General features: G+C 43.9%; 1 long non-coding RNA gene across 2 annotated transcripts in view; it reads right to left on the bottom strand.

Moving 5' to 3' along the window:
* The window catches only part of LOC125645371 (uncharacterized), a 277,583-nt gene that overhangs the window by 86,077 nt on the left and 168,987 nt on the right, over positions 1 to 22,519 (bottom strand). The window contains exon 4 of one of the 2 annotated variants that reach the window (XR_007359289.2): positions 19,116 to 20,134. The exons of the other annotated variant lie outside the window; for it this stretch is intronic. This is a non-coding gene — a long non-coding RNA (uncharacterized LOC125645371). Of the gene's footprint in view, positions 1 to 19,115; positions 20,135 to 22,519 lie in introns of those variants that run through there. 2 annotated transcript variants of the gene reach the window in all.

The raw sequence follows: 22,519 nt of genomic DNA, 5'->3' as shown, positions 1-22,519 counted from the left end.
GACACTGCAGAAGGATAATCTAGAATTAGGAAAAGGAAAAATGGATCTAGAGAACTACAGACGTGCAGCTTGACTGCTTTTTCAGCATAAAGAAAAGGAGTACTTGTGGCACCTTAGAGACTAACCAATTTATTTGCGCATAAGCTTTCGTGAGCTACAGTTCACTTCATCGGATGCTGTAGCTCACGAAAGTTTATGCTTATGCTCAAATAAATTGGTTAGTCTCTAAGGTGCCACAAGTACTCCTTTTCTTTTTGCGAATACAGACTAACATCGCTGCTACTCTGAAACCAATTTTTCAGCATGGACACTGATAAGGAGCAAGCTTAGAAAACATTCAAATAGGGTCTCATCTCCACTCTCACAAGATGTGTAAAGTGGGTTCTAATGTGGCTTGTATGTGCATATGGAAGGAAAGTAACAGAGAGGTATAATTTAGTAAGCAGCCAGAATTCGTCACATAAAGGCAGATAAAATCTAGAAAGCAAAGGGACCCATGTGTGCCAATAAGCTGTTTGAGATGGCGTCACATTTTGGGGTTCAACCCAGACCAGTGAGAGATTGTATGATGGCTTGTCCTGGAACTGTGTGTGCCTTACAATGTTCTGCTGCTGTAGTTCCCTGTCTGGACTCTCCCAGCCAGATATACAAGCATGCACTGAGTGTCTGTGTGTTGACCAGTTCTGGTTCAGCACCTCTGACTCCAGCAGCCTGCTTGTTACATCACAGCCACACTATGGTCTACACCAGTCTTGGTTACTACTTGCCCCCAGTCCCAAGTTTCCCCCAAACCACCTGAAATGTCCAGTCCTCTCCTGGCACATCCAAAGTAGTAACAAGGTCCATTGCTCCATTAAAGAGACAAAAGTACAGCAGCTGGGTGCTTTAACTGCAGTTAATAACCACTTCACATCAAACACAGTACTGGGTTGGTTTAGAATGAAAGTAAAACAAGTTTAGTTAAGCAAAAAGAGAGAAGTTTTAATTGAGTTCAGGTATATGGGATGAAGTCAGAAATGATTACAAACAAATATAAGTGAAAAACCCTTCCCAGTGACTAAGATTTAACAGTCTTGGTTCAATATAAACATCTGACCACACCTTCTTCCAGCAAGACAGCTGACCACCCCGTTTGTCAGGATCTCCCACAAAGTCCAAACTGCTTGATTCCTTTGTCTTTTTAGGTGAAAGATCACTTGGGCTCTTTGCCCCTCTCTTTTGTAGTCCAGTGAACTTTTGACATGTACCTTTAAAGTCCAGTGTCCCTGCTGTGAGGAAAGGTACCATGGACTCTGATGGAGAGGGTTCCAGGCTGGTTTCTTCCCTGCTGGTACTTTCTATAATGCAAATTGATCTGTGCCTGCAGTCTCCAATATGCCAATAAATGGCCACTTAACTGTGAGTGCACCTGGATGGAAGCGCCAGCTTTTCCTTTTTCTGGAAAAAACCTGTTTACCCACTCCCCAGACTTGTCTGGTTCAAATATATTTTAGTCCCATATTTTCTTCACATTTCTGTGGGAGTTTACTGTACATACACCATGTAAGAATATTAATGATGAGTGTGTTGGTGGTTTTCCAATGATACCTTACACGACACCGGTTACATAAAGATTATGATGTAAGTGAATTGGGGTAGGTTGAACTGGTCAGACTATCTGAAAGTCACTACCTGATACCAGTGAGCCCCTTGCCCCCTGGCATTGGGATGCGCTTAAGGTTACAGATGGTAACTCATTTGAAAGCATGTTACAATTTAGGCAGAATTTCTGCATAAAGAAATATTAACGAACTACCAAAGTCAGCATTAGAAGTAAGCCCTGAGCCTTGCTTTAGGAGGAGAGCTGGACATATTTTTGGAAAATATGTAATGGTTTTGCAAGTGTCAAGCTATGTTCACTTTGATACACACTGGGTTAAATCCAGATTAGATTTGTTAATATCAGTGGAGAAAGGCTGGATTTACACAAGAATAGTGGACAGCAGAATTTAGCCCAAAATAACATAGTAAAAATATTACTGTCTAAGCTGAGCAAAGTCAGCAGATTTGGGCGCATGAGAATAGATCCCTCATATCAGAGAAAGGAAAATTCTTTAAGTGTTGTTATTATTCTGATGCAACACATTTAGTAGTGTTCAATGTCAACCAAAGTATATGTGGTCTGAGTTTCAGTCTGAGCATCCACAGTTCCATTGACTCAGCATCTCTGAAAACCAAGACAACACTGTTTGTGCTGGTGGCAGATCAGGTGCCAGCTCATGCCTAGCCCCTAGATCTGAGGTGAACACTGACAAATACGTCGCTGGAACCAGTCTGACTCACCTGTGTCTTAGTACTGTTCAAATAGGTATTAGAGTTATAAAAATAAGTTTAGTTTAGACTTTATGGAATGCTTGTACAACAACATAAGAATATAAGAATGGCCGTACTGGGTCAGATCAATGGTCCATCTAGCCCAGCATCCTGTCTTCCAACCATGGCCAATGACAGGTGCTTCAGAGGGAATGAACAGAACAGGCAATCAGGTGATCCATCCCCTGTTGTCCTCTCCCAGCTTCTGGCAAACAGAAGCTAGGGACACCCTGAGCATGGAGTTGCATCCCTGGCTATCTTAGCTCATAGCCATTGATGGACCTATCCCTCATGAACTTTTTAAATTCTTTTTGGAAGCCCATTATAGTTTTGGCCTTCACAACATCCCCAGTGAGTTCCACAGACTGACTGTACGTTGTGTGAAGAGGTACTTCCTTTTGACTGTTTTAAACCTCCTGTCTATAAATTTCCTTGGTGACCCCTGGTTCTTGTGTTTTGTGAAGGAGTAAATAACACTTCCTTATTCCCTTTCTCCACACTGTTCTTGATTTTATAGACCTCTATCATATCCCTCCTTAGTCATCTCTTTTCCAAGCTGAAAAGTCCCAGTCTTTTTAATCTCTCCTTATATGGAAGCTGTTCCCTACCCTTAATAATTTTTGTTGCCCTTCTCTGTACCATTTCCAATTCTAAAATATCTTTTTTGAGCTGGGGCAACCAGAACTTCATGTAGTATTCAAGGTGTGGGCATCCATTGGATTTATATAGTGGCATTATGATATTTTCTGTCTTATTACCTATCCCTTTCCTAATGGTTCCTAACATTCTGTTAGCTTTTTTGACTGCTGCTGGACATTGAGCAGATGTTTTCAGAGAACTATCCACAATGACTCCAAGATCTCTTTCTTGAGTGATAACAGATACTTTAGATCCCATCATTTTGTATGTATAGTTGGGATTATGTTTTCCAATGTTCATTAATTTGCATTTATCGACATTGAATTTCATCTGACATTTTGTTGATATTCAGGGGTGCCATTTCAGATTTTGGTGGGTGGGACAACTTGAACCGTAATTCTAGGGGCTACATAAGCACCTGAAAACTTAGTCTTTTTTGCAGATAATAATTTAGAAATTATCTAACAGGAGCACTGTATCTAATTCCTATATAAAGAAAGAAAAAAATATATACAAACACCAATTAAAGCCATATTTTACGTTTATATTTAAGTTTAGAACAATCAGGAGATAATACAGCAAGCTCTTATCTGGTGGGTGCATAACTGGTTGGAAAACCATTCCCAGAGAGTAGTTATCAGTGGTTCAGTCAAGTTGGAAGGGCATATCAAGTGGGGTTCAACAGGGATTAGTTCTGGGTCCGGATCTGTTCAATATCTTCATCAATGATTTAGGTAATAACAGAGAGAGTACACTTATAAAGTTTGCTGATGATACCAAGCTGGGAGGGTTTGCAAATGCTTTGGAGGATAGGATTAAAATTCAAAATGATCTGGACAAACTGGAGAATGGCCTGAAGTAAACAGGATGAAATTCAATAAGGATAAATGCAAAGTACTCCAGTTAGGAAGGAACAATCAGTTGCACAAGTACAAAATGGGAAATGACTGCCTAGGAAGGAGTACTGCAGAAAAGGATCTGGGGGTCATCGTGGATCACAAGCTAAATATGAGTCAACAGTGTAACACTGTTGCAAAAAAAAGCAAACATCATTCTGGAATGTATTAACCAGAGTGTTGTAAGCAAGACACGAGAAGTAATTCTTCCACTCTACCCTGTGCTGATAAGGCCTCAACTGAAGTACTGTGTCCAGTTCTGGGCACCACATTTCAGGAAAGATGTGGAAAAATTGGAGAAAGTCCAGAAAAAGCAACAAAAATGATTAAAGGTCTAGAAAACATGACCTATGAAGGAAGATTGAAAAAATTGGGTTTGTTTAGTCTGGAGAAGAAAAGACTGAGAGGGAACATGATAAATTTCGAGGGGCATGAAAAGTTGTTACAAGGAAGACACGGGAGAAAAATTGTTCTCCTTAATCTCTGAGAATAGGACAAGAAACAATGGGCTTAAATTGCAGCAAGGGCAGTTTAGATTGGATATTAGGAAAAACTTCCTATCAGGGTGGTTAAGAACTGGAATAAATTGCTTAGGGAGGCTGTGAAATCTCCATCACTGGAGATTTTTAAGAGCAGGTTAGACAAACACCTGTCAGGGATTGTCTACTCAATACTTAGTCCTGCCATGTGTGCAGGGGACTAGATTAGATGACCTCTTGAGATCCCTTCCAATCCTATGATTCTGCCCAAGCCTTGAGGTAGAGTCAGAACTGTTCAGCTACCATTTAACCACTAAGACCCTTGTCCATCTCAGTTGGGGGAGAAGGGAGGAGCTTGTGCTTTGCGAATGGGAGGAGTCCATTTCAATCCCCATGGCCAGGATAAAGTCCCATATGAGGAGGAGTGCTGTAGTCACTGAGGAGCCTGTTGCTCTCAGGGGGAAATTCTGCACTTGGGAATGACAGGTCCCAAGATCCCATCTCAGACAAGCCCGAGAAAGACTGTGGAAGTTATGAGTGGAAGCACTTGGTGCATAGCGATTTCTTATGCTAGTATCAGAAGTAAGATATGAACAGCTGGTTCTGAGGGCAAGTTTTGTCTATCTAGGCAAGTGTGTAATGAGCAGGCTGGTGTGTCTATGCACCATGTACCTCTCGAGGTTCCCCTGCCTGTCATGGGCCCTACACTGCTAACAGAGAGCAGAGATTCTCTGTTAGCTCCGGCATCACCCTGTGCTACGGTGCAGGCGACAGAGAGGTTCTGCCCCACCTGCAGCGGTGAAGCTCTAAAAGGTTTTGTGTGTGCAGCACAGTGGCACATGCCAGTTCCTCCCTGAGTTACTCCTTTGCCATCCCAGTGAGCTGTTCAGGGCAATGAAAAGGTTGTTACAGACCAGAACTGGATCAAATAGAAGCTGGCCATTGTCATTTGAAACCCAGGAGCCATCATTTCCTCAGCAGCTGTGAAAAACTTGAGTCTCCAGACCCCTCAGCTGGAATTGCAAGGGGACTCCCCAGTTCCCTGGAGCTGAGCGCACGTGAGTGCCGGGGGGCTCGCTGCTGCGCGGGCAGGGAGGGGGCGCTCTAGGAGATCTTTCCTCCTATGCCATGCAGTTGTGTCAGGGTGAAAGGTTTGTCAACAGCCAAGGGGCAGAGGTAAGGCCCGTGTGCAACAAAGGCCCCAGGACGGCACCAACCCTGAGTGGCCTGAGCAGTGCCCCAGGGGTGTGTAGGTGCCACATTCAGCCAGGCCTCCTGGAGAGCCAGGGCCGTGCAGCTCAACATGCTGGCTCCCTGGCCAGGGATGAGTCTGTCTAAATTCCAAACACCCTCTAGTGGGTACGTCTGGTGATTAGCAATTTTCACGAGAGTCTTAACCCCAGGTGCCCTCTCTCCCCTAGCACTGGGAAGGGCAGGCCCCAGGCTGGTGACCAGGCTCAGCCAGGGCTCAGCCCTTCACAAAGTTTGGGAGCATGAGCAGAGCATGGGTCTGGGTAAGACAATAGCTCTATCCACCCACACAGTCCCTTATGGCACGGACGAACACAGCATCTGGCACATTCCATATATGCTTTATCACATGGCCCCACTTGTGCACCCCTTACCCTCCTACACCTATGCTGACGCTCATGTATGCCCTTCACCCCAACCCTGCCATCCCCTCCTGCGCCCCCTTCTGCCCTAGCCCCTGCCTTCCCCTCCTGCGCCCCCTTCTGCCCTAGCCCCTGCCTTCCCCTCCTGCGCCCCCTTCTGCCCTAGCTCCTGCCTTCCCCTCCTGCGCCCCCTTCTGCCCTAGCCCCTGCCTTCCCCTCCTGTGTCCCCTTTGCCCCAACCCCTGCCCTCCCCTCCTGCACTCCCTTCTCCCTACCCCTGCCCTCCCCTCCTGTGCCCCTTAGCCCCAACCCCTCCCGTGCCCCCTTAGCCCCAACCCCTCCTGCGCTTCCTTTGCCCCAACCCATCCTGCGCCCCTTCTCCCCTACCCCTGCACTCCCCCCTGCGCCCCCTTCTCCCCTACCCCTGCACTCCCCTCCTGTGCCCCCTTCTCCCGTACCCCTCCACTCCCCTCCTGCGCCCCCTTCTTCCGTACCCCTGTACTCCCCTCCTGCGCCCCCTTCTCCCTACCCGCCCTCCCCTCCCCTCCTGTGCCCCTTAGCCCCAACCCCTCCTGTGCCTCCTTCACCCCAACCCGTCCTGCGCCCCTTCTCCCGTACCCCTGCACTCCCCTCCTGCACCCCTTCTCCCCTACCCCTGCACTCCCCTCCTGCGCCCCCTTCTCCCCTAACTCCTGCCCTCCCCTCCTGTGCCCCCTTTGCCCCCAACCCCTGCACTCCCTTCCTGCGCCCCTGCACTCCCCTCCTGTGCACCCTTCTGCCCTAGCCCCTGCACTCCCCTCCTGTGCCCCCTTTGCCCCAACCCCTCCTGCACCCCTTTCTCCCCTAATCCCTGCACTCCCTCATGGCCCTAGTCCCCTGTGCCCCCTCCCCACACACCCCTAGTCCCAAGGCACTTGGTGCAGCAGGTCTCCTACCTCCAGCAGCTGCACATAGCTCACCAGGAACCAGCTTGAAAGCCTGTCCTCCTTCTGCCCTTCCCATCAGCTGCTGTCTGGCACCTGCCGCACAGTGATCAGCTCCCCCACTGTGAAATGCAGCCCCTATCGGTGCTGCTTCCCAGAGACAGGGCACAGGGTCTGGCAGTACAAGCCCGTTATGCTGCTCCATGGAGCTGGCCTGCAGGAGTGACATTTAGGGAGGGCGGGGGGGTACCCCTACCAAAATCTGAAATGGCGCCCCTGCTCCGCTGTGGTACAAAACTCAGGGGGTGGGCGTAGTGTATTTTGTTGCCTATGAAAATTTGATTATTGTATCCACAGGTCACAGAGATCTTATGGGAACAGGGGCAGTGTCTTAACAAACCCAATAAAAAGATGTGGCACCTTAGAGACTAAAAATTTTTTGCGGATACAGGCTAACACGGCTGCTACTCTGAAACCAATAAAAAGATGAGGATCTTAAAATGTCTTTCCCTACATCACTGCATTGTTGTTTTGTTGGTGTCCCTCCAGGCCCAGCTCTTTGAAGGGTCACTAGCCCTTTTAAAAAGAAAAACAAGTGTTTTAAAAGTTGACTTGTTGCTATTGGTGTGATTTCTTCTATCTGTATGGCCAGGAGGTGAAATTACTGTTTAACATACAGAGTATTTACTTCAGACTAGATGCCATTTGCTACAGGATGGGTTAGTTGATAATCATATCGTCTGTGCTAACAATCCCTTACCAATTATTTCGCTGCCACTGTTTGGGACAGTAGTTCTGTGATGATTCTAAGCAGCTGGCAGACCAAACAAACCAACTCAGTGAGAGGTGCAAAGACTAGAAAGAAGAGGTCAGTCACCATGAGAAAATGGTCACTTATCATTCTATTAAGCATGTGTGACATGGAGTATGGCATTACATATGCTGATTGGCCTCAGCAGTGACATGACCTTGAATAAGTGGTGTGTGCTCACCATACCCACCTGGAGGAAATCTTTCCCCAGGTACTGAACTAGAAGCTGGTCTGGGCTGGGCATTAAACTGAAATGCTCTGTGTTTGGACAGAGCAAATGATTTGTCAGAAAGCAGTGTCACAGAGAAGCAATTATCTACACAAAAAGCAGCATATAAGGTGAAATTCCCCCCTTGCCCTCCTCCCCAGCCCAAATAATGAAGCTATTTGCTGGGTGCTAATGGGATGAAATTTCATACCCTCACTCTGGAAGCAGGCTATGGTGTTGCAATACAGACACTGTAGTCCATAAGCTAAAATGGCAGCCACTACCACTGCACCACCCCTACGTGGCAAGGGGCCTGGATTTGGCCATGGTGACCCTCTCCCAGCTTTCCCTGAGCTCTCCCTGAAGGTTTGGACTGAATCCCATTGGGTTTTGGATCAGGCCCAAAGTGCAATAAGCATGTTTGTGGAGGCTTTTAGATCTCCCCTCCTCTTAGCCCCTGCTGGACCCTATCTCTGTGCTGATCCAGTGAACGTCTTCCAGGTATTACCAGTTCATCTCTTCATTTCTTTTGTGGCATTTCTAGCCAGCCATGTAGCATGTCCCATGCTCTCCACTCATTTCCTGGTAAGTGTAGTCCAGCTGCTGTCTCTTCTGTTCAGGACACGGGAAAGCAATTGCTAACTGGAGGATCAGTAATGACGAGGATTTCCAGCTGGGTTTAGTCTTCCCCATTTTGTGTTCCCTCTTTCCTGGTGATGTCAACCAGAGTTCAGAAGAGAACAGAAGTTCTGTTTTGCAAAGGATTTTGAAATTTGTCTTTGTTCCAAATCCGACCAAAAACTGAAAAAATTTAAAATTCTCCCCAAAGAAAAATTTTTTTTTTCCATTTTAGGTTGATTGAAATGTGTAGTTCGAACAAAACTGAAACATTTAATTGATTTTGGACTTTTTTATTTTGTATTTCAAAATGGAAGATTAGAGTGTTTCATGAAGAAAAGGTGGAACTGGGATGTTTCAACATTGTCAGAACAAATTCCTCTCCCCCCACCCCTGTTTTCTTCTGAAATGAAATTCTGGCAAAAATCAACCCAATTTTGTGAATACTTTAGATTTTGGCAGAACCACACATCAGACAGAATATGGTTCCATCTGAATTGTGCATACGTTTTTATTACATTACAAAAAACAGTGTTATGGTGGGCATTCACCCCTAGAGTGCCCCCTGATGGCCTGCTGCAGAAATGCCATTGTGTCCCTGCTTCAGTTTCCCCAATGGACTTTCAGTTAGTGCAATGATACTTTTATGCAGTGAACAATGCCCTTTCATGCACTGTAATTTCTTTAACCAAAGAAAAAATCATGGTACACAAGCAATTCTCCAATCCACTTCCTATCTGGAAGGGGTAGGGGGTCAGGAGAGGAAAGACAGCAAGTTCATCTTAGTCTATCTGCCCCAGTTGAGTTCAGTCTCCTGCATTCAGGCTCCTTTCCAGTAAGGCCTTCTCAACCCAGGACTCCCTCTGTAGTCTCTTGCCATCACATGGGAAGCATTCCATCTCTGGACTCAGGATCACTGGAGAAGTCAAACCACTGAGCTCTTCTGTGGAGCAGCATGTAGTTCCTCTGTGAACTGGACCACCTGCTGCTGTCTGATAAGGTCCTTTCACTAGGACCAGCTCTCTCCTTTTGGAACCTCTTTCCTCTAGGAGCACCTTTCCTAGTTTCCCTTTCCTGGTGAGTCCCTCTCCACGGGAGCTTCCTCTCTGACTAAGCCATCATAACCCATTATTAGGCCCAGGTGTTCCTCAACTAATTAACTATTGCCCAGCCACTGAGGTAATTAACTACTCACGGGTGGATCTGGGTTGCTCATTCTTTGCAGAGTCTGTCATAGTTAGCTAGGTGCCTGACCCCCTCTAAATGCCAGTTTTGCCCATGCAGCTCTGTGACACATAGCTATGCCCATTTTACAGATGAGGAAACAGAAGAACAGAGATGACAACCCTCCTGCAATCATCCTGTTTTCCTGATGCAGGATTGCGCATTGATTAAGAGCTTGAATCGGTGAAGTAGTGAATACCCATTGGCTTTAGCTCAGGGTGCTCAGCACACTGCAGGACTGAGCCCTAAGTTCAGCAGAAGACTTCTGTGGTACAGCTAAGAATAGAATCCAGGTCTCCTGGCTTAAACTGCTATGCCTCAACTACAAGACCATCTTTCCTACCAATGAGCCATCAAGCTATGAAGTGGCCATATAATAATGACAGCAATATACACTGCAGAGTAATGTTAACATAACACGGAATCTTTAAACATGAGCCAATAGACTGAGGAGCCAATGATACAGGTCAGAGTTCCCAACAGAGATTCCTGGAGAAATAGCGTCTCCTGAATAACAAATGAAAGCATGAAGACAGAAGAGAGGAAAGGGGGAGCTTGTGGTCCCTGGAAAGAGCAAGCCAACAGCTAATGGTTCAAAAATGTCTAATGTTCCATATGTTTTATTAGACCATGCTACAGAAGCAAATCTGTAGTCATATTTTACCAAAATAAAAACTATACAGGGACTTAAAAAATGGTGCCAAGCAATGTAAAATTATGAGTTGGGAAAAGCACAATTGTAACATATAAAGTTAGCCTAATTTACATTTGACAACCAGAACGGTGATAACTAGTAGTAATAATAAATGTTATAAATATAATAATAATTAATAATTAAGACAATCACAGATGATAACTGTCCCACCTGGTACTGGTGAGGCCTCAGATGGAGTAGCTGTGTCCCGTTCTGGGCACCACACTTTAGGAAATATCTGGACATATTGGAGAGAGTCAAGAGGAGAGCAACAAAAATGATAAAAGATTCAGAAAACTTGACCTCTGAGGAAAGGTTAAATATACTGGCCATGTTTAATCCTGAGAAAAGAAAACTGAGGGGAAACTATAACACTCTACAAAATGTGCTAAGGGCTGTTATAAAGAGGACTATGATCAATTGTTTTCCATGTCCACTGAAGGTAGGACAAGAAATAATGGGCTTCATCTGCAGCAAGGGAGATTTCAGTTAGATATTAGGAAAATCTTTCTAACTATAAGGGTGGCTAAGCTCTGGAATAGACTTCCAAGGGAGGTTGTGGAATCCCATCACTGGAGGTTGGACAAACAGGGATTGTCTGGGTTTACTTGGTCCTGCCTTAGCGCAGGGGGCAGAACTTGATGACTTCTCGAGGTCTCTTCCAGCCCTACATTTCTGTATTTCTGTGATCATTATCTTTTAAGCAGTCCATTTGTTCTTAAAAAGCTCATTCTCTTTCTCATTGGCCTCAGACGGGACTCTGCAGCTTCATAGGGAAAGAAAAGGTGCAAAGAACTCCTCCATCCACCCCTGTGCTGCACTATGGCACAACTGCATTCTCTGGAGTGCAGGGCCTGCTTTATTTATTGACCCTCTGGGACTAAGAATGAGGTGGAAAATTGGCCTCCCCTCCTTACATGCTAGCCAGCAGTGCTAATTGGTGCTTTGAGATGAGGGCAGTATGCTGCATCCCTCATTCCCTGTGTAAATTAGGAATTCAGGAATGCATTTTGCCCTCCAAAGACAGAATTCCTCCCTCATCTCTCCCTGGAGCGGTATGACTCCCCTCTGTCCTTAATGCGGGGCCGCCTTAAGACACAACTGAGCCCAGAGCTGGCAGAGCAGGTTTCAAACTTAATTGCATCTGTAATTGAGAAGGCTGAAGATGGATCTTCCACAACAAAACTTTTCCCTGCTTAAACCATAGTTTAGTGACAGGCAGGAGAAACACCATACTTCTTTCCCCATAAAGTTCATGACCTGCTCCACTCATGTGTGTGGTTCAGATTTGGGTAGAATAAAATAATTTTTCACTCAAAATCCTGGCTCCTCTACCGGGAGATCCGGGCTGCCTGAAAAATTTACTGCAGAACTCAATGGTCAGGAATGGAGATTTTGGGGAAACCACCTGCCTTTTTTCCCTGTTAGGTTCCCATTGAATCCTGTTGGAGTTCTGTAGTAATCAGTCCTACAATTCCTGGAAAAATATATGGTTTCAGAGTAACAGCCGTGTTAGTCGGTATTCGCAAAAAGAAAAGGAGTACTTGTGGCACCTTAGAGACTAATCAATTTATTTGAGCATAAGCTTTCGTGAGCTACAGCTCACTTCATCAGATGTGAGCTTATGCTCAAATAAATTGGTTAGTCTCTAAGGTGCCACAAGTACTCCTTTTCTTTTTGGAAAAATATATGATCAACTTAAAGGTGGAGTTTCTCCTATCTGTGGTGCTGATGATTTGGTCATGCAAATTTAGATACTTTTTTATATTCTAAAGCCTTAAATCTCTTCTCAGGCATACCCATGGATGTTTATAAACAGCCTGTCTTAGCTAATAATCACTGCACTGACTTCTGATTGATTCCTCTAATCTTAAAGATCTTGACATGAAGCTGATGTTTCATCTATTCAAAATGTTGGCTGTATTCCCACTTGGTTAGGTGTGTAGCATATGACTTGAAAATTTCTGCATTTCCTGGCTTGCTCTTAGCTTCTGTGCTTCTTCGAAGAAGCTCCTGTATACAAAAATGTACATTTCTCACTACATCTTTTAACAAAATCAACAATACAGAAACAAAGTTGCTCACAGCCAGGAACTCCTGCAACACATCTGGTCTGCAGCTCTGTGCCCTGTGAAACCAAGTTTTTATGAAGAAGAAAAGGAAGAGGCAGAAACTTACTTGTGGCTTTGTCTCTGAAAAATTGGCTCATATTACCTTTGAGTTCACACTGGCTTTGAGCAAAAGAGTTGTCTAAAGAATGCATTTTCCTTCTCAGATAGATGATATCCTAAATATTTAGGGAAATTTGTTCATGCTTTGAAATCTATTAACAGTCCAATCAAATGGGGCCATGAAGTATGGAAATCTTTTAAAGTTAAATAGCTAGTTATCAATTATCAACTTTCCAGCAGCTCCTGTTGAGACAAGCTGAAACTGATGTATCATCTACAAACGACTGAGATTAGATCATCTAAGATATTTGATGCCAGACATTTCAGAGGTTGTTCTTACTTTTGCAACCTCACTAAATCTTTGTGCTGCATTTTCAAGGAACATAAAGAACTGCACGTAGTATACTTGGTTACCAGCTGCTACTATCTGACTGCTGTGGTTGGCAACTGTAAACCTGTGTGGCCATTTTGAAACCATAAAGGGATTAAAGACAAGAGGAAGTCCAGCAGCTCGAAGATGCTATCATCAATTCACAGCTGGCCTTGAAACAGGAAGCAAGTGGAAACATGGCATAGAAAGCATGAGCCAGCTATGGCAAAAAGGCAGAAACAAAACATAGAGCCTGGTGGAAATGCTAGAGATTATATGTATGTATGTAATACCCATTCCTGGTAGGTCATAGATTATGTATATATACATAATACATAGTTCTCGTGGGTTATTTCACTATGTAAACTGCAGGCCAGATTCTCAGATGGTGTGAACTATATAGCTCCATTGACTTTAACCAAATGCCTAAGTCTTTTGACAGCCCATGAACACAGTATTTTTCATGTGGGTCCTTAGGTACTTATACAGAGCTTGAGCAGTGCACATTTAGCAAAGAACTCTTCTTCCCTCCGCATGTTACTGAAGTCAAGCGGGGATTTGTAACTGTCTGAAATGGAAGCAGGTCAGGCCCTCTCTGAAGAATAAAAGTTGAGTCTGTCTTTTCCGTAGATTAGCTCAACAATTTAAAACCCAAGGAAGACTGAAGGTTGGATCCTGCTCCTACAGCAGTTCAGTGGAGTTTTCCATTGACTTCAGTGGGTAGGGTCAGGCCAGTGTAATTGTATCAGGTGAAGTGGGGCAAACCAAGCTGAGAAAAGACACCGCTTCTCACCACTCACACACAGGATTGGAATGGAGAGACAATGTCATCGTTACCTAGGATTTTGCAAATAATGAAAAGGGTACTTTAGTGAAGTGACATTTAAAGTGAACTGTGGGAGAACACAGGTGAGAAGGAGGGGCACAGCTCCTTAGCGCAGTCCCAGGGGCTGTGTGACTCGTGCCCTGTGGCAATAAAATCAGAGACCTGCACAGCTGCTTCATTCTCTTCAAGTATGCTCTCTGAGACAGAGGTGGGAGGTTGTCCTGGATTTCCGCAACCGCACCCTCAAGTCTCAGAGTAGCAGCCGTGTTAGTCTGTATTTGCAAAAAGAAAAGGAGTACTTGTGGCACCTTAGAGACTAACAAATTTATTTGAGCATACGAAAGCTTATGCTCAAATAAATTTGTTAGTCTCTAAGGTGCCACAAGTACTCATCCTCAAGTCTGGTATGGCTGCTGTGTGCTGCACAGCTGGAGTTCTTTGGCTGTAACCCAGCCTCCCTGGCACAGAGTGGATTAACATAACCAAAAGGGAACCCTTTTGTAGAGCTGATTTACCCACCCTAACCACACAATTCTCTGCTACGAGCTTAGTAGAGAAAAGGGGGCGTGGTCAGGACAGCCTGATGATCCTGGTGTATGTTTTGGCCTCCTGTGTCCTTTGCAAGCCAGCGTAAGTTAGAACAGCCCTTAGACTGCTCTAATACAGCATGCGAAGAACAGGCAGGACAGTGAAAAGGAGAACATTAAGCACTGACTTGCTTTCTGTGCCATTTGACCATGCCTGATGATCTGGCCCACAGCTTATTAAACAATTTAAACTGCCATGTTCACTTCATTTTATGTTTTGTTTTTTTAATGCAGCTGCTTAAGTTGTACCTGTACCGTGTTGCATGTATTGCTTGCATCGGGTTGGATTAAGGTACGAAAAGCTTCTGGAATACAAAAGCGCCCATTGTAAGAAAGCTGACATTCATGGCATTGTACTGATTTAGAGCAGAGCTCAGCCCCAGCCTACTGAGCGTCAATGAACAGAAAGCAACGTGGGTATGTTCAGCCTGAGCAATAACATTCAATATCTCCACCAGTGATGTAATGATGCTAATCCCTTAATTACTGGCAGTGGGAGAGTTTGGGAAAACCTGCCTAGTAAACAAGTTCACCTTATGAAACCAAAAGTTTGCAAGCCTAGAGAAAGCTTAATTAACTAAGTGGCGAAATTAAGAAAGGGGGGGAAATAAGGGAATTAAGAGAAAACAGAAACTAAAGAAGGGAGAAAATGAATGAGAAGAAAAGACAGGCTTCTCACTTGCACTATGGATGCATGATTTTTTTTTTAAAAAATGTTTTTGTTGATTTTTCCCCAATTTCTCTAGCACTTTTCACAATCCATTTCACAGTCATTGCTGAAGTCTCTCCAAACCCCTGATATTATTTATTATTATGATTGTACCCATTGTGGAGAAAACGTAAAGGGAGACAGATTGGGGGCCTTGCCTGGAGATCCCATGGTGATGAACTAGAAGAATCCAAAAGATCTGAGGCAGTCACTTGCCCTAACCAATAGACAACACTGTCTCTCTACAATAAAGTAATAACAGAACTCAGCTGAAACTGGCATTAGGTTCTAACAGGAACACTAGATAGAAATTCAAGGGGAACAAAAAGCAACAGACATAATATACTTAACTATGCGCTAGGCTGTGGTTTAACATTCTGCCCTGAGTAAGGGGCAATGTGTAGCTCTTTGCTGTCCCAGAAGCAAACCAGGATGGGAACTCTGACTCTGAGAATTGTAATTCATTTCCTGTTCCCTCCCATTTTGTGGGGGAGGGGAAGGGAAGAGTAATCTCTTACTGGTCTACATATGCAATGGGTTACTTCCCCCTATGAATCATCTCAGCTGTTGCGACTGGTCCATTGTGTGGGGGCAGAGTCCTACCCACTCTCATGCCTGGGAGAGAGAGAAGCAGCCCAGAGGAGACTGGTGGCACTGGTGCACTGAGCCCTAGGACAAGTAGTTGGAACAGGGAAGTAAGGAGGTGCCCTGCATTTGCAAGTAAAGCAAGTGATGATCTTGTCTTAAGAAATAAACCCTGAAGCCCCTTATTCAGTCCTAATTCAGATAAACTCACATTGAAATTACTTGGAGTTTGTCTGGGTTAAAACTGTGTAAGGGCCTCATATTTGTCCTTAAGACATGAATCATCATGGAAAGATTTCAGACTTGGTGATCGTCCACCAGTTTAGTGTCTAGGCACATGAGGGGGTGCTTTGCCTAGGTTGGCACTTTCCTCTCTGATCCATAAAACATTTTATCATGGTTTTAAAAACCAATGGGGCTTAGGTCCATGTGCATTTCACGATAGAGCCGAATGTTGTTGTGAGGAAAATACGGTATCAAATGGAAAAGTGCTGCTTTTGCCTGCACGTAGAATAAACACTGGGCTAGGATTCTGGGAGTACCACACTCCGAATACTACGTATATTTACTAATAATAAATCAGAGTCTCAGAAAACTTAGCAAAGCACAAAACAGTCAAACATCTGCAAATCTCTGAAAAATTACTAAAAATTATCTTACTAAAATAAAATATAATACAGCAAACAAAACTCTGAATAAACTGTTCATTCATAAACTTTCTTCAACATGATAGTTCTCATTCTCTATTTTATTTTCAGGCTCCTTTTGGTTAAGTGTGCCGTTCTTTTAACACTGCTTATATCAACTCATCTGAAAACTCAGTCATGGCTTCAGTTTGAAGAAGGTTCTGTCTTAGTTTTAATTGTGAGGAGTGTGGTATGGGCCCCATCCAGACATATAAATATATCTGAGAGATTAGTAGAGGATTATATCGTGCTAATCAGGTGACCAGTGCAGCAACATAAGGACATGTGATAAAGGTTCAGGAGAAAGCTAAAGCAAATGTTAGGTACATTTATATAAAACAAATGAGGCACTACTTCAAATTCACACACACACACATGCACACACACATCCCATTTTAAAATGTGCTGGATAAATCTCCATTCTGTAATGAGTAATCTAGGCTGATAAACTTTTGTGAAATTTACAAGAAACAGAGAGAAAAAGAGAAACAGACACACAGACCTGAGAGAAGTTTCAGTAACAGCAAAAACGGTGTTCTTTGTGACTAGACTGCTAAATTATTTGCAGTGTTGGTCCTAGGGTATGAGAGAGACAAAGTGGGTGAGGTAATACGGTTTATCAGACCAACTTCTGTTAGTGAGCGACACGTTTTTGAGCTCCACAGACCTTTCTCAGACCTGAAGAGCAGCTCTGTGAATATTACCTCACGCACCTTGTCTCTGACATTCTCAGAGCAGAGTTGCATGCAATCATTCACTACAAATCGCTCCATCCAATGATATTAAAATAACCTTAAAACACCTTCTAAATTACTGTTCTCTTTTCTCTTCCCAATGCAGATATAGGGCCAAACTTTTCTACTCTATTGACTTTAGTGGAGCCAGGAATAAATTTGTTCCATTGACCTTTGTTTCTTTTTAAATTTGGAGTAAATGTTATGAAGAAGATGGAGAGAGCCAGACAGTGCAGGCACGTGCTATGTAAACTTCCCTACAGAAGGTCTGCTGATACAACACAATCCTGACCTCCAAAACCTCTGCTATTCTTGCAGTCTGATTTTCTTAGAGAGAAACTGTTACTCATGAGACTTTATATCCATTTGTTTTGTGATATGAACAGATGTCTTCTAGCAATTAGACTGAGACCGAACGTATTTCATGAGTGACCTAAGGTAGATTTGAACCTTGGCAAGTGTCTAGAAATAAAAAGCTAATGAATCAGGGAGGTACAACAATCCCTCTATAGTTAAGGTTGAAGCTAGATTATATTAGGAGCCTGATTTTCAGTCTTTACCTAACTTCTGCAAAGCAAACAAATAAAGGAGAAATGTTACATGCCATCCCAGGGTAAACATTTTCTGGAATGTTTAGGGCACATCATGCAAGGAATTTCAAGTGGGGAGACATTACAATTTCGTTAGGGTTCATTAAGATTAAGAATTAGGTACAGTATTAGTGGTTTTGTGGTTACTAATGAATGTACAGTTAGTTTTATGATACACAAAGTACTTAGCATTCTAAAAAGGCACTGGAAAAAATCTAAGGGACAGATTCTGTCACCCATACTCCCTTACCTTGCTCCTTGAGTAGTACCATAAATTTCAACTCCCAATGAGTTTAAATAATGAAATGATTCTATGTGCTGGGTAGGCTAGAGGTTGCATGGATGTACTCTGATTAACTGCTGCGTGTGGTGTGCTTGGTCACATAATAGGAATGAATCCAAGGTAATTAATTCTGGGCACATTGCCTCTGTTTACAGATGCAGGAAGACCTGGCTCAAGCAACCATCCAAAGGAACAAGAGAAATCGGTTGCCTTTAACTAAACTGTAATAGAAATCTTGGGGGCTGTTTAAATTTGTTGATAAAACAGCAATTTAGCTATCGGAGGTAGTTCCTGGTGCTACTTTCAGTGCACTTGTGTTGCTAGAGAGGAGGAGGTGATTAATTTCCTACATAAATAAAAGGTTCAGCACACATACTAATCCTTAGGTTTATTCGGATTCTTAATGTCAACAATTAAGGACTTAACTTGTTTACTGTCTAACTATGTTGGCAGAGCTGTAGATTGGTTTGAGTGGAGATGTTTATAATGAGATTCAGCAGCAAGGGAGCAATAGAAAAACCATAGAAATGGAACAGATTTCAGGAATAGAAGCTCAGTATTGTCCTAATAATTATGTTGGCAGCTGTATTTGCATGAAACCATGCTTTTTCTGTGGTACTCAATTAAGGTTATTCAGCTTCTTTGATGTGTTTAGAAAAAACCCAGTGGCATCCAAATAAGTCTAATAAAAATGCAATATGATGTTTCCCATTTCCAGCAAAGGGTAACAGAACAGATGTTCCTTATGTTGCCATGTTTCATCAGCACAGGGGGGAGCAGAGGAAGTTTGTAATTCATAGTGACTGTGCCATTAAACTAATGTAGTACAGAATGTTTGCAACGGAAACATACAGATCTGAACAATCTGTTTAGGCACTGAATTAAAAAAATGATGAGTCTGACCTTTTAGGTTAAAACTGACCTTTTAGGTTAAAAAATAATTCAACAAACCAAACCAAACTCCCTTGGCCTCTCCTCTGAAGAATATACAGCAATGAGTTTTTTGGCTTGGCTATCAGTGGAATCCATCCAGTTCCAGTTTCTTCTCAGAGTTGCATCCAGCCCTGCTATGGATGCTAAAGATACAAAGATAAATTATTCATTTTACCCAGTTGTGACTGGTTAATTTATTGGAGTATTATGCACATTGCCATACTACTATATAGATAAGCTCAGACACTACAGTAATGGGGCCACACAAGTAACTGCTGTAGCTAGCTAACTAGATTGCAAATTGATACACAAGCCACCTCAAGCCATACAATTAACTCTCACTTTCTAGTGGTTGTTTCATAGCAAGGCACTGGACCACGGTGCAAACTCCAGTTACTATTTCGGTGTGGGAGTCTGGAGTGTAGGTTTTCAGATCTCCAAAGCAGACACAAGGTGGCAGCATTTTCAGAATATTGCCACTCCTTTCCAGCTCTTCCTTCCTCAGTGTCTTTCTGACCCAGGATGGGCTATGGGATGGTGCTTCTGGGCCCTGGCTGCCCTGCTCGCCTGTCACCTGCTGACCCTTGCTCCCAGTGCCTGCTTGCCACACTCCAAGGCCCAGCCCTTCACTAGAATTGAAAGGCTTGAGACTTTCTTTCCTGATGGAGCCTGAAAACAAAATCCTTATGGGGGCAGACATAATCCCACAGTGCCTGTGCGGCTGGAACGCGTGGGTCAGCACTGGGACGTGATTCCAGCTACTAGCTGGATGCAGTCATGCAGGATGCACCACTAACCCACAAAGGATCGGCAGCAGGACAATCAGGTAGGAGTCCCACACCACTCCCTAAACATGTTTGTTGTGTGGTTAAACAGACCCATGCCCAGGGACACAGTAACTCGAAGAGGGGAAGGGAACATATTGTCTTGTCAGAGTTGTTCAAACTTGTTGATGCCTTCTTTGCAGACTTGTTTGCAAAACGTTACAAAAAACGAATGAAGCAAAACCCTAGAGCTTCATGGACCTGATTAAAACCTGTATGAAGGTCGCCTTAACCAAAGCAGACTCCCAGAACTATCCCTTGAGCTAGTGTGATTATGCTGCGCTATGTAGGTTAGAGAGTTATACATTTCCCAGAGGTTACTATTGATTGAACAGGGACCTCACCACATCACCAGCAATTTGGAGAGCAGACGAAAATCCTGTGAAGCAAAACAGAGTAGTTTAGCTTGATACTTTGGGTATCTATAGCCAGTAATTGAAATAAAAGGAACCTCAGCACAGTCTATATTTATTAGAGAGAACAACCTTATTCCTTCGGCAAAGCATCACTGTGCAGCAGAACGCTTTGTTGGAGCACAAGTGTTTGCATATTGCCATGAACTCAGTCATCAGCCCTAGGGGGCCCTGTTCTCCTCTTCATATGGGCCAAATTCTCTGGCCCATGTAAGGCCCACAATAGGCCCAGGAAGCGGCTGAACAGATCTGGTTCCTGCTCTATACAATGGGGCAGAATACAGTCAGGCCACACAGAAGGACTCTGCACACGAATACAGCTCCTTTGCAGGCTCTGCAGCAGACAGCCAGGGATGCACTGGACAAACCCAGCCTAGAGCTGCAGGCAGGCAGTGCTCACAGACCAAGATTTGGCCGGGCATAGTTTAAATTCCTATTTGCATCAGTGGAAGAGAAGAGATGTCGTTAGGGTCTATTCTCCACCCCATCCCTGGGCAGATGTCCCCTGAAAATCAGCTGAAGTTATTCAGATGGCACAAAGGGAGATTGCACCCCCTAATGATTCATACAACATGTTGATCATCACGAAAAGCAAAATTCTCTTCTCAGATCCACTGGGCTGACTTCAGCTCCACTACTCAGTCCCTCCTACACATGCAGCTTTTGTATTGGACCTGGGTCCAAAAGGACACTCTTATCCACAATGTTCTCGATTATATTAGCATGTTTGGGGGGAACCAGGGCACAAAATGGTCAATACTTGCTTTAAAGTATTTGTCTGGAAGCAATACAAAGGAGTTAATGGTTCAAAAATTCCCATTGGGACAGACTGGGAACGGAGACTGGAAGGATTGTTGGAAAACCGCATAATATCAAGGCAGGAGTGGATCTCAACCAAGGCAGAAGAGATCGGAGACACTAGCAGAGAAGGAGACACACACAACTCAGAGGATGCCAAAGTAAAATGTCCAAGGGATCCAATACTGACTGTTTCTTTACTTCTGTGCAATTGTAATCCACACACCTCTGGGGTGTGGTGTTCTGTCCCATCTAGTGGCACCAAGACCACTTAGAGAGAGAAAGGCTCATGCACTCAGCTACAGAGGCCCCAGGTTCGATCTCACCCACCGATGACCGGAGTCTGTCAGCATTACACAATTCTTCTGGAACTCTCTAGGTGCCGACTGGGCTCTTAGTGCTGCCTTCAAAAGCAAGTCATAATTCCCAGACCTCAGCCTCAGTCCTGAGCAAGTGACTAGCGCCTCCAGCAAGTTGCTGAGCACCTTTCAGCTTCCACTGGAAGCTAAAAGGATCAGGCCCTTTGACAGAACTGGAGTATTTTCACTGACCTTCCCCCAAATCTCCAGCCCTGTCTCACTGTGCCAAAGTAAATAAATAAATAGACTAACTAGCAGAAATGCCTTAACCGGACATTATTCTGGGCTGATTGGTTGTGAAACTTTACTCTAAACCCCAAAACCACAAAAACTGCCAGTTTTCCAAGCCCTGTGTTTTTCATAGCTCTCATAGCATTCTGAATAGTTTGCATTATTTCAGACATAGAATAAATATACATTTAAACTACTTGGATTACTGACTCAGCAAAAATGCCACTTAACTCATTGCTGGGTTTCTTTTCTCTATGAGGGAAATAAGAATTAACACTATTTATCAACCACTAAAGCGGTTATTGGAAATCTGTTAATGCTGATGGTATCCCAAGTGCCTGGAAATGCATTGGTATAAAATCCATTTTACAGCTGTGCTGTTAGTTAAAATCACTTTAAAATGGCCACTAATGTCCCTGTAGCCTTTATGCATTGAAAACTCATTTTAATAATACTTTGCATTTACACAGAACATTTCTCTGGAGGATCCCAAAGTGCACAACAAACATTAACAGAGCCCAACACCATGCTGTGAGATAAGTGTCATTGTCTCTGTTTTTCAGGTGGGGAAACTGAGGAATAAAGAGATGAAGTGACTTGCCCAGAGTCACGGGTGAGTCAGTGACTGAGGCAAGGACAGAACTCAGGAACCCTGAACTCCCAGCCCCCCATTCTAAATATTATATCCGAAGTTTCCTTAGCTGATAAGGGCCTGATTTTAAAAACAAGAGGCCATGGCCAGTATGAATTTTGTGCACACCTCTGCATATCTGCTTTTGCATGCACATCCCCACAAGTGTGCATGCACACGGGTACCCATGCAGTAGCCATGGAACAATGGCTTGCCCGAGCGCAAGTTCATTTTGCATGTGTACCCTTGCAATAAGTATGAAAGCATTTGCAGGAGCAGAGGTGCCTGTGCAAAAGCATATTTAACTTCCAGCACCCTTTTGAAAATCAGGC

Source organism: Caretta caretta, chromosome 12 (assembly GCF_965140235.1).
Source record: "Caretta caretta isolate rCarCar2 chromosome 12, rCarCar1.hap1, whole genome shotgun sequence".
In the NCBI taxonomy this organism is placed as follows: domain Eukaryota; kingdom Metazoa; phylum Chordata; order Testudines; family Cheloniidae; genus Caretta; species Caretta caretta.
This window is presented reverse-complemented; position numbering and strand designations above follow the sequence as displayed.